Consider the following 11171-nt stretch of genomic DNA (forward strand, 5'->3'; position numbering starts at 1 on the left):
TGGTTGGGCGTTAAATACATTTTGGTCCTAAGTATGATGTCTTGTATTCCGTTACAGTTTAATTCAGAGAGTACTGATGCAGGTGCCCCGACAGGACAGTGGTCCTGCTAATCAGTTAGAGGGCCGTGGGGGTTGCAAGAGAGCATAACAAGGGTGTAGGGGGTGCAAGAGGGCAGTTTTATACTTTTCGGATTAGGGTTTTTTCGCTATATAATTGGAGTGATTGTTTCTTTCTCTATAATGCAAGAAATACTTAGAGGTATGAGGATAAGATTCTCCATTGATAATGAAGCAGGATCTCTTGATGAACCTCGTAAACCACTATGCATTGTTTGTTCTTGTTTTTCCATTATCTTATGCATCATTTTAGGGTTGCATTTCTACAATAACATGCATGAAACAGAGTTGAATGTACAGGAATTGCTATACTCCTCCCTCCCTCCCCCGCCCGATTAGCAACAATTTATTGGAAAAGGAAAATAGGAAAGGGAAAGGGTGGGGAAGGAAGAATTTATAGAAGACCAATCACCCAAATCAGGTGATATCAACACAAAAGAAGCATCCTAAGTCACACCATGATACAAGATAAACAATCAGCAAACATCAGACAGACAAGATGGAACTTGCAAGGACTTTATGAGGCCAGTTAAGGAAGCGACACCCAAGGGATATCCCAATGTCTAGCAATGTAGGCATTTCTGAGTATTCTTCCCAATCAAAGACAGGGAATGGCAGCTACCAAAGACATCCAATTGAATATCTTTGGCCATGTTTTGTCTAGTCCTAGATTTGTTATGGAATCTCCTAAAGTTTTTTTCCCTCCACATGTTTTGTCTCGTCCTCTGTGAAGAAATTGCTTTACTTTCTTCACAGAAGATACTTGATTACTCAAAAACGTGGCTGATTAACTCCCTCTTCTCCTTTTTAGCAAAATCTGAGATGGTAATTTAAAAAAGTACAACATTGAACAGAGAATATTTGGATTTTAATATACTTAATCATTGTGAAGTTTAATTGATGGCTATCTTATGAGAAAGAGAAAGATTTTTACTGTCCACTAGATGAATTCCAAATTCAATTTATTTGGTAGCTCTTTGATTTTGTTGCATCCAATGCCCTTTTCTCATAAAGCTTCTTCAATAGTTTCAGATTCCAGCTAAAAAGCTGAAACCTCCTTTGTGATGAACTCAAAAGCAGGTCCAACATGTGAATGGCTTGTGCTCATGCCAAGTTCTGCATTTAAGGTGTTTCAACATGAATAAGAAGAGAGTGACTTAGTATTGGTCATGTCAATGTGCCTTTATATTGTATAATGCTGCAAACAAAATTATTCTGCACTTCTAGATATTTTTTCCATTCCAATATTGCAACATGTTGGTCATAGGTTATCAGAAATATCCATGTCTCTGTCAAATTAATGGTAGAATTTTTAGGTATTGAAGGATTCATGACCCCCCCCCACCCGCACCGCACCGCCCTCGACCTCACCCAAAAAAAAAAAACACATTCACACACACAGGAAAACAAATTCAATGATAGACAGACAAACATATAATAAAAATATGAAACTGTGTCATATGAACTGGTTGTTAAAATATTCTATTAATGCAGTATGGTTAAAAAGTTATCAATAATGGTGAACTATTATGTTTGTATAAATTTTCTAGATTTTTTTTTTTTTTGCGACGAAATTTTCTAGAAGTTTAATCAACTAAATGTTGATGTAGTATCCCAATTACAGAGAACTCCATTATATTCATAAACTTCCAGCAGTTACACATTGTATCTTTAAGACTATTAAATATGATAAAAACGAAAGAGAAGCAAGCAAATATTTCTATAATCAAACTCTAACCAAAATATTTACAGTACTCTTTCATCTCCTAATGGAAGATAATGTAAAGAGGAAGCATTTATACAACTACATGCTTAAGAGAATAGATTTTAGTCAAACCAGCTGGTAAAATAGCCCTCTAATCATACCTTATTAGTAAGACATTACCTGAAACTGAAACATATATTGTGAAGACAGCTCACACCCACTATTTGAACTAATTACAACCAATACTGCTTCAAAAATCAAACCAACTTACATTTTCAAGATTCTTGCAATTGTCATAATAATAAGAAAGGGATAAATTGACCAGAAGACGGAAACCAGATGTGAAGCCAGCTGCAAACTCGTAACTGAAAGGATTTAGTACAAAAGGACATGTAACCAATGCATACTTTACTTACTGCTCTTAGCTTGAGCCTACATGTCTTTTAGCAACTTGAGACTGATCCATGAGGCTCCATTTCTGAATCTAAAAATATGTTCTTGGGCTTGATATCTTGATGCACATTTGCAGGATTGCAATCATAATGAAGATAGGCCAATCCATGAGCAGCTCCCTTTGCAATTCTGTAATATGCATTACCATTGGAGAACTGAGATGAAATGGTTCCCATGGAGAAAATCATGGAGATTTCCATTCACAAGGTACACATGTACATAATCAGGCCTTCTTGTTTGCTATACCGAAAAGCTTCCAACTTCAGGTGCTTGGTCATCCCCATGGTCTGGATTTCTCTACTTGTGCCTTTGCTAGATCCTTTATGGCCTGCATACACAGTTCCCTTAAACCCAGCGATGCCCTTATAAATGTGATCAAATCTCTCCCCCTCCCTACCCCGGCCTTGGGCTTCTCTACCCTGACCCCTCACCTCCACCCACCCACCATCTTCTTCTACCACCCTCCTGCACTCCCTCCCCTGTGACTCCCTCTCTTTCTTACCTCCCCACTCTCTGCTCCCTCCATCCCTTATCACTCCAGCAGCACCCTTCCTCGCACTCTCTCCCCATCCCCTGCTCTACCCTCTTCTTGGTCCTCCTCCCCAACTGCTACACCACAACCTTCTATCACCACCCTCCTACACAATCTCCTCCATGGCTCGTGTTCTCTCTCTCTCTCTCTCTCTCTCTCTCTCTCTCTCTCTCTCTCTCTCTCTCTCTCTCTCTCTCTCCACAATTACCGCAGCCACCCCCACACTCTCTCCTTACCCCTACCCTCATCCTTCGCCACCACTGTTGCAAAAGCCTAGGTCACTAAAGGTCCCTAACAAAATATTGGAGAAGGCATTGTCTTGTGTGGCGAAGAGGGTTGATGCAGATTAATTACCAAAATAGACTTGTTTTATTAGGAATAAGCTTAGGGTTGGGTTCCATACATGTTAGGCCTTTGATCTCATGTGTTTTGAGTGTAATATACCACTTTTATGGGTCTAAAAGGGGAGGTCTAAGATTGAATACGGGATTACTAGTTAGTTGTCATTTTCATTAGTTTCCTTTTTAGTTGGGCTTGATTTGAGTTATATTTATTTCTTTAGGAGTCAAGTTATTAATTGAGTCAAGTCATTAGTAGTTAATTTCCTTTTTCAACTAGTTTATAATTTCAGTTAGTTTCTAATTATAGTTTTTAGTAACTATTGTATAAGGAGAATATTTGGTTTCCTTTTTGAGAACCTTCTATTTTGTAATTCCCTCCCCCAATAACATCATAAATAAAGAAGATGAGGCTCCTAAAAGCCTAGAATGATTTTGATAACAAAAAATTAATGGTTGTTGCTATTGTCTTCTTCATGAAGAGTTGTCTTGTGTTTGATCAAGTCTGAAGGAATTGGTGTTTGATCAAATTGACTCTTTGCGGCGTGAAGTCCAAGAGGTCTCTTCAACTATTCTTTCTTTCTTTTCAAAGTTAATTGCAAGGTTCTTCAACCCAGGTAAGGGGTCTTAACTAATTTTGATTTCTGGTTCTGGAAATCTCAAGTTTCTCTCCTGCTGCCTTATATTGTTCTGAAGATCCAGCCAGCCGATGGCCCTATTCCATGTGTTTTGAGTGTAATAGACCACTTTTATAGGTCTAAAAGGGGGGTCTAAGATTGAATACGGGATTACTAGTTAGTTTCCTTTTTAGTTGGGTTTGATTTGAGTTATATTTGTTTCTTTAGGAGTCAAGTCATTAGTAGTTAGTTTCCTTTTTCAACTAGTTTATAATTTTAGTTAGTTTCTAATTTTAGTTTTTAGTAACTATTGTATTAGGAGAATATTTGGTTTCCGTTTTGAGAACCTTCTATTTTGTAATTTCCTCCCCCATTAACAATATAAATAAAGAAGAAAAGGCTCCTAAAAGCCTAGAATGATTTTGATAAAACAAAAATTAATGGTTGTTGCTATTGTCTTCTTCATGAAGAGTTATTTTGTGTTTGATCAAGGCTGAAGGAATTGGTGTTTGATCCAATTGACTCTTTGCGGTGAAGTCTAAGAGGTCTCTTCAACTATTCTTTCTTTCTTTTCAAAGTTAATTGCAAGGTTCTTCAAACCAGATAAGGGATCTGAACTACTTTTGATTTCTGGTTTTGAAAATCTTAAGTTTCTCTCCTGTTGCCCCTATATTGTTCTGAAGATCCAGCCAGCCGATGGCCCTCCCCTTTTGATTGATTGTTGGGTTTATTAAGAGGGAGGTTTGACCTTAATTTGGGACCAATCAGACCATGGGTTTGTCTGATCTTAGGTGTTAAATACTTCTGGCCGACTGTGTTTCTACCTAGATTTCAGATCTTGTTTGACTTACCTGCTCATGTGGTATTTGTTTCTGATTGTGGCTTATCTAGTACTCTATACCTGCTGCCGGTTAGTCTATTTGTTTGGTGTAATCTCTGTTTTGGAAATTCCAAATTTTGGGTTTGAAAATTCTGGTTTACAAGGACTGTTTGACTCTTACTTCTTGACTGTTGTTTGTTGCCTAATTTTGGGTGATTATTGGTTGTTCTCTGGTTTATAAAATCCTGCAGTCTTGGGTCTAGTTTGGTTGTCAAATACATCCCTACATTAAGTGGTATTAAAGCATGGCTGAGAACACCCCCACCCTAGCTTCTATTATGGAGTTTCTACAAAAATGGAGAACTGAATTGAAAGCTGAACCGCAAACTTTGCGGACTGAACTGAATACAAGGTTGTTGGTTGTAGAGACCCAACCACAACAACCTACCGGTAATTCACATACAACACCTGAAGTGGAAGTCCCATTGAATGTAACTGCTCAGTTGGCTAACAGGAGAGCAAACCATAATCTGAGAGCACCACAGAGGGTTCCTGTAGTGCAACCTACTTTTGAAGAATATGTAAGGGGTTATTTTGAGATTGAATGCCCCACATATCAGAGGTACTTTGGCGATTCATAGAAAGTTAAGCTCGATCTGAAGGAGTTTGATGGGAGACATGGCCCCAAATTGTTCTATGATTGGGTAGCTGCTCTGGATGATTAGTTTGATTATTATGACTTTCCTGAGGAACGAAAGATGAAACCAGCTCGTGCCAAGCTAGTTGAGGTTGCCCGTGATTGGTGGAGAACCTATAAGTATGAACTGGAGGACCGTGGTAGAGAACCTACTACATGGGAAGAGATAAAACAAGAACTATCTGATAAGTACTTGCCATGTAATTTTAAAGCTCGCATACAAGACCAATTGAACCCTTTTCGTCAAGGAAATATGAATGTTGCGGAATACATGAATAAACTTGATGCACTTTATTCTCTCACAAGCATTAGGAAGAATGAGAGGCAATTACTTTCTCAGTTTCGACTGGGATTACGAGCTGAAATTAAAAGAGAAATTGGTGTTGCTGATGTGTATACAGTGAGAGATTGCTTTGACAAGGCTCTTCGAGCAGAGGAACTTCTGGCACGGCCAAGTAGAAGGTTTGGTTACCAAGCTAGGGAGGTCAAGAAGAATTTTTCAGCCACTAAACCTAACACTTCAATACCCCCAAGGCCACAACTCCTTTATGTGAAGTGAAGATACCTCTATTCAAACCAAAGGAACTTGAAGTCAAGGTTCACATTGAAGAGATGGTTCTTGAAGTTTCAAAGACAGAAGGTCAAGAGATAGAAGATTCAACTGAAAAGTTCTACATTGAAGAGAGCATAGTAGACAAGACTGAAACCATGGAAGAAGACTCCAGTGAAGGATTCTACATTGAAGAGAGGATAATAGACAAGACTAAAGATGTGGAAGATGAGGTAGTGATTGAAAGAACTCCACAACAAGTCTTTGAGATTCATGATGAAAAAGAAGTGTTTGTTCTAATCCTTAATGAGAAGGTTACCAATATTGACGACTCTATGTACACGACATTCACAATTGGTATTGATTCAGAGGTTGAGCATATAAAGTTTATTATGCCATAATGGTTCTTTGAAGAGAAAGTTCCACACCTTGAAGACTACCTTCAAAAAGTCTACAAGCAACCAGAATTTTGTTTAGGAATGGTTAAAGTTGCTACGCACATGTTGTTTCCTCCTTATCACTGTAAAATTTGAGGACGAATTTGTTCAAGATGGGGAGAGTTGATGCAGATTAATTACCAAAATATGCTTGTTTTAATAGGAATAAGCTTAGGGTTGGGTTCCATACATGTTGAGCATTTAATCACATGTGTTTTGAGTGTAATATACCACTTTTATGGGTCTAAAAGGGGAGGTCTAAGATTGAATACGGGATTACTAGTTAGTTGTCATTTTCATTAGTTTCTTTTTTAGTTGGGCTTGATTTGAGTTATATTTATTTCTTTAGGAGTCAAGTTATTAATTGAGTCAAGTCATTAGTAGTTAATTTCCTTTTTCAACTAGTTTATAATTTCAGTTAGTTTCTAATTTTAGTTTTTAGTAACTATTGTATTAGGAGAATATTTGGTTTCCTTTTTGAGAACCTTCTATTTTGTAATTCCCTCCCCCAATAACATTATAAATAAAGAAGATGAGGCTCCTAAAAGCCTAGAATGATTTTGATAAAAAAAAATTAATGGTTGTTGCTATTGTCTTCTTCATGAAGAGTTGTCTTGTGTTTGATCAAGTCTGAAGGAATTGGTGTTTGATCAAATTGACTCTTTGCGGCGTGAAGTCCAAGAGGTCTCTTCAACTATTCTTTCTTTTTTTTCAAAGTTAATTGCAAGGTTCTTCAACCCAGGTAAGGGGTCTGAACTAATTTTGATTTCTGGTTCTGGAAATCTCAAGTTTCTCTCCTGCTGCCTCTATATTGTTCTGAAGATCCAGCCAGCCGATGGCCCTATTCCATGTGTTTTGAGTGTAATAGACCATTTTTATGGGTTTAAAAGGGGGGTCTAAGATTGAATACGGGATTACTAGTTAGTTTCCATTTTCATTAGTTTCCTTTTTAGTTGAGCTTGATTTGAGTTATATTTGTTTCTTTAGGAGTCAAGTTATTAATTGAGTCAAGTCATTAGTAGTAGGGAGTCACATATGAATCGTTCCATCGTTCCATCGTTCAATCACCAACGATGAAAGAAAACTTTGTCCGATGAAGTGTTCCTTGCTAAGGGTAAACCTCATGCCCACCAAGCCATACTCATGCATCAATGTTGAGACATAGAACCCATACGCTGTTGGCCCAATTCTCCCAAGTCAAAAATATTGTGTACCCTATTTTCCGGCCAACGAAGTCAGGTTAATTTTTTTATTTCAAAAAGAACCAGTTCGCTAGCCGATACAAATTTGATCCCAAACACAGGCCCACTTTGGCTGATCTTATGACTATTTGGTTTGTTTCCTGAGAAGAGATAAGAAAACTTTAGATTTGTATTGTCAACAATGATTGATTTTGAATGAAGAATTTTCCTATGGGTTTTGCACCTAGGCCAAAAGCGGGAAGACCGATAATAACTTAAGCCACGGGTGAAAGTGTGCATGTAAACATCAATAGTTTTCAACTCTTGGAAACATTGAAGAACAATCTTTTCAGTCAATTGATTGGGAGCAAGTAACCCAGAAAAAGGTAGTCAAACTGAGTAAGAGCAAATCAGATACAAAAGCAAGAAAAAGGAGATGTGATCAATTAGCACTAAATGGCATCACAGTCCAAGAACTGTTACCAGTTTTAAAAGAGTTTGACAAGAGAAAAAAAAAAAAAACAAGGATATGGGGGACAGGTTCAAATGAAACTTGAACAGACGAAATTGAATAGTGTTTCTAGGGCCTGAAGTTGGGAGAAATTAGATGTAGATTTCTCCCATAGTTCATGGGGTGCAGCTAGATGGTGATGTGACTGCTACAGAGAAAATTCAAGTGTTGGGATAAAGAACAATCAGCAATTTTAAAATAGCTAAGGTTGCACTCAGTTCCGGTAACTTGGTTAAGGCTTGACAAACTTAAAGGTAGGAAGATGGTTGGAGATGAAGAATTGGATCAGTATATCACGGTCTGATTTCCCATCTTATAATATGATGATGTCCTGAGGATTCTTGAACGTATGAATGTATGATAATTGAACTTTTTGTGCAGTTATTGCACTTCAAATTTTATTTTATCAAAAAAAAAAAAAATAGTGTGATTGATCAGAAATCAGAAATGAGTTTGAGTATAATCTGGACCTAACAAGCCAAGTGGAAAACCTGGATAGAGAGAGAAAGAGAGAGACTGCATAACTGATTTATGTAAATTAAAAATTGGCTGGACTCTAAGCATTTTCCGTGGCTGCCCTTGCAGATGGTTCAACAGAGCATGGTCATCAGGCGAAAAGAGAGATTGTGTTAAAATATGATCTACACAACACACTTGCATAGCACATCTTGATTCCTACATATAATTATATATTGCTACTAGTTTAAAATCAAAAGAGGAATCCTATTATAAGCTGATTTATAATAAAGCGACTTTCTAAAACAGAAACCCTAAATAAAAACCCCAATAATGCCTAAGATACCAGAATGCTTAAATGGTGAGACCTAGGACAAATGAATTGGGTGCTAGAAGGAATCGTTGTTTGTGGATTATCCATTAGCATTGTATCCTCTGTTGTAATTTCCATATTTTTCCCTGCATGGAGTTTGTTCTGTTTTCCTTTGCCGCTGTATTGCCAGTTATGCTGGTTTCTATGGAAGTCAATTTGCAGTCCAGAGATGGCCAGGAGATTCTCCATGGTGGAGCACCAAGACGGGTGCTCAACAGTAGTCTATGACCAACCTCAAATCCAAACCTAAACCCATATCAAAACCCAAGTTTAAACCCAAATAAATGTCCACAGGGAAAACATGAAGCTTCACGGCAGCAGGTTTTAGAGAACAAAGTTGCTGATGATGCTTCAACATCAGCATGGCTACATGTTAGAACAAACACCAAGAAACACGAATAATAAAGAGACAATAGATCCGTACGACACAGAGATTTAACGAGGTTCACACACCAGGGTGGTGTGCTATGTCCTCAGGCAAAGAAGAAGATGATTCACTATGCAGAAGAGAGATTTACACCCTAGAAGCGGCGAGAAAAAACTCACCTTGAAACTCTAGCTGCGCGAAAACCCTAGAATACAATGACTTTCTCAACAAGCAACAGTACATTATATATACTCCAAAAACGTGGGTCGACCCATCGGGTCGCGGTCGCCGTCGATTCGGTCGAACCATACCGCGGGGGCATAGCCCCCGCACCCCCATATGAAATCAGTGATGGGCTCCGGGCTTGATCTCAAAAAATTTCCCATTCGGGTCGTCACCAAAATATGTCGGATCGGATCAATCTTCAAAACGGATCAAGAATTCGAGACAAACTTAACACTACAATCAAGGACTTTGAATATATTTTGCAAAAAAATTAACACATCGGATGGATATGAAGTGCGGTGTTCCTGAGAGCAGACAACATAGTTCAATGGGACACCAACCCTAGGAAGCAATGACAATGTTCAAGATATTAAGGAGCCAATAGTATCAATAACCTATCTAAATACTCGATTAACATACTACCACAGATACAATTTGGTCAACTTCTTTGGCCTTGCTACGTTGACTGAGAATATTTTACTTTTTGGTTATGCATATCTATGTTCAACAAACCTAACACAAGGAATGAAACAGTGGTTTAGAAGAAGGCTATAACCTGTACCCAGGCCTCACTACATCAGTATGTTGTCCCCCCAGGCCCCCACACGATCTGCTTGAACTCAGCAAATCCACGAAACAAATCTGAGTTATTATTGCATTGGGCACTCTACATACCCATGCATGTGAGGCACATTAATGGGGGCTAGGTAGGAGGAACCCTAACACCTCCCGGACAAGATGCCAAGCAAACCCAATCCAGAAAATCAACCGAAAAGTCAACAGAAACTTGATCAATGGTAATGATGTTAGTTGAAACAGATCATTAAACAGCAAAGATTAAATATTATTTGAAGTAACAAGAACCAAATCCCACTTGGAGTAGGAGTGCAGTATCCACACGGCAGATTCAGAACTCGACAACAGATTAATGTTTTAAATGGTGACCACATAAGATTGTTGAACTCAGAACTTGAATCAGACCTGTAGAAAGCCCTGATTATAGCAGTCTTAGTGAGAGTAGGAAAGCCTCTATTGCAAGAACCAGACTTGAAATCAATTGCAGGAAATAGAAGAACAGAATACTGAATCGACAACCTTCAAGAGGAGATCAAGAGAATAGAAACTTGAAATCAATTGCAGGAAATAGAAGAACAGAATACTGAATCGACGACCTCCAAGAGGAGATAAAGAGAATAGAAAACAGTACCTTAACTCAAGTAAAAACAGAGTATAAGAAAAAGAAAGAAGGATAATAATGGTTTCCCACCAACTGGATCAGAATCCCACTGTCCAAGGCTTCTCAGTTCACACCAACAGGACCAAAATCTCACTATCCAAGGCTTCTCACCATGACTTAATCACACAGCACTCATGAAGAAAACTTCAACTTTTATTCCTGGAAAAGTACTTTCTAATTCTGAATCTCTCTTTTTTCATTTTCTTTTAGTTGCCTTGGGCTTTGGGTTTTGGGCTTTGGGCTTTGGTTACTAGGCACTAGTTCAGTTACAACTTTACCCTTGGTGAGTCATTTAATCTCGCTGCACTTCTGAACTTGGAGATCCAACTACAAGGAGACAAGTAGTCTGATACAGCATTGCTCTGGTATCTTTGGCCTCTACTTGATTTTTTTTTTTTTTTTTCATCTGAGATAGGGTACTAGAAAAATCTTGATTTAAATGTGAGCCAATGGCTATTACAACCTTATATAGAAAAGCTAGAACATAATCCTAATATGACTATGAAATCAAATCCTAGTCGAACTATGGATCCAAATCCTATTGCTAATTACAAA

The sequence above is a fragment of the Macadamia integrifolia genome, chromosome 3, assembly GCF_013358625.1.
Source record: "Macadamia integrifolia cultivar HAES 741 chromosome 3, SCU_Mint_v3, whole genome shotgun sequence".
NCBI classification, from domain to species: Eukaryota; Viridiplantae; Streptophyta; class Magnoliopsida; order Proteales; family Proteaceae; genus Macadamia; species Macadamia integrifolia.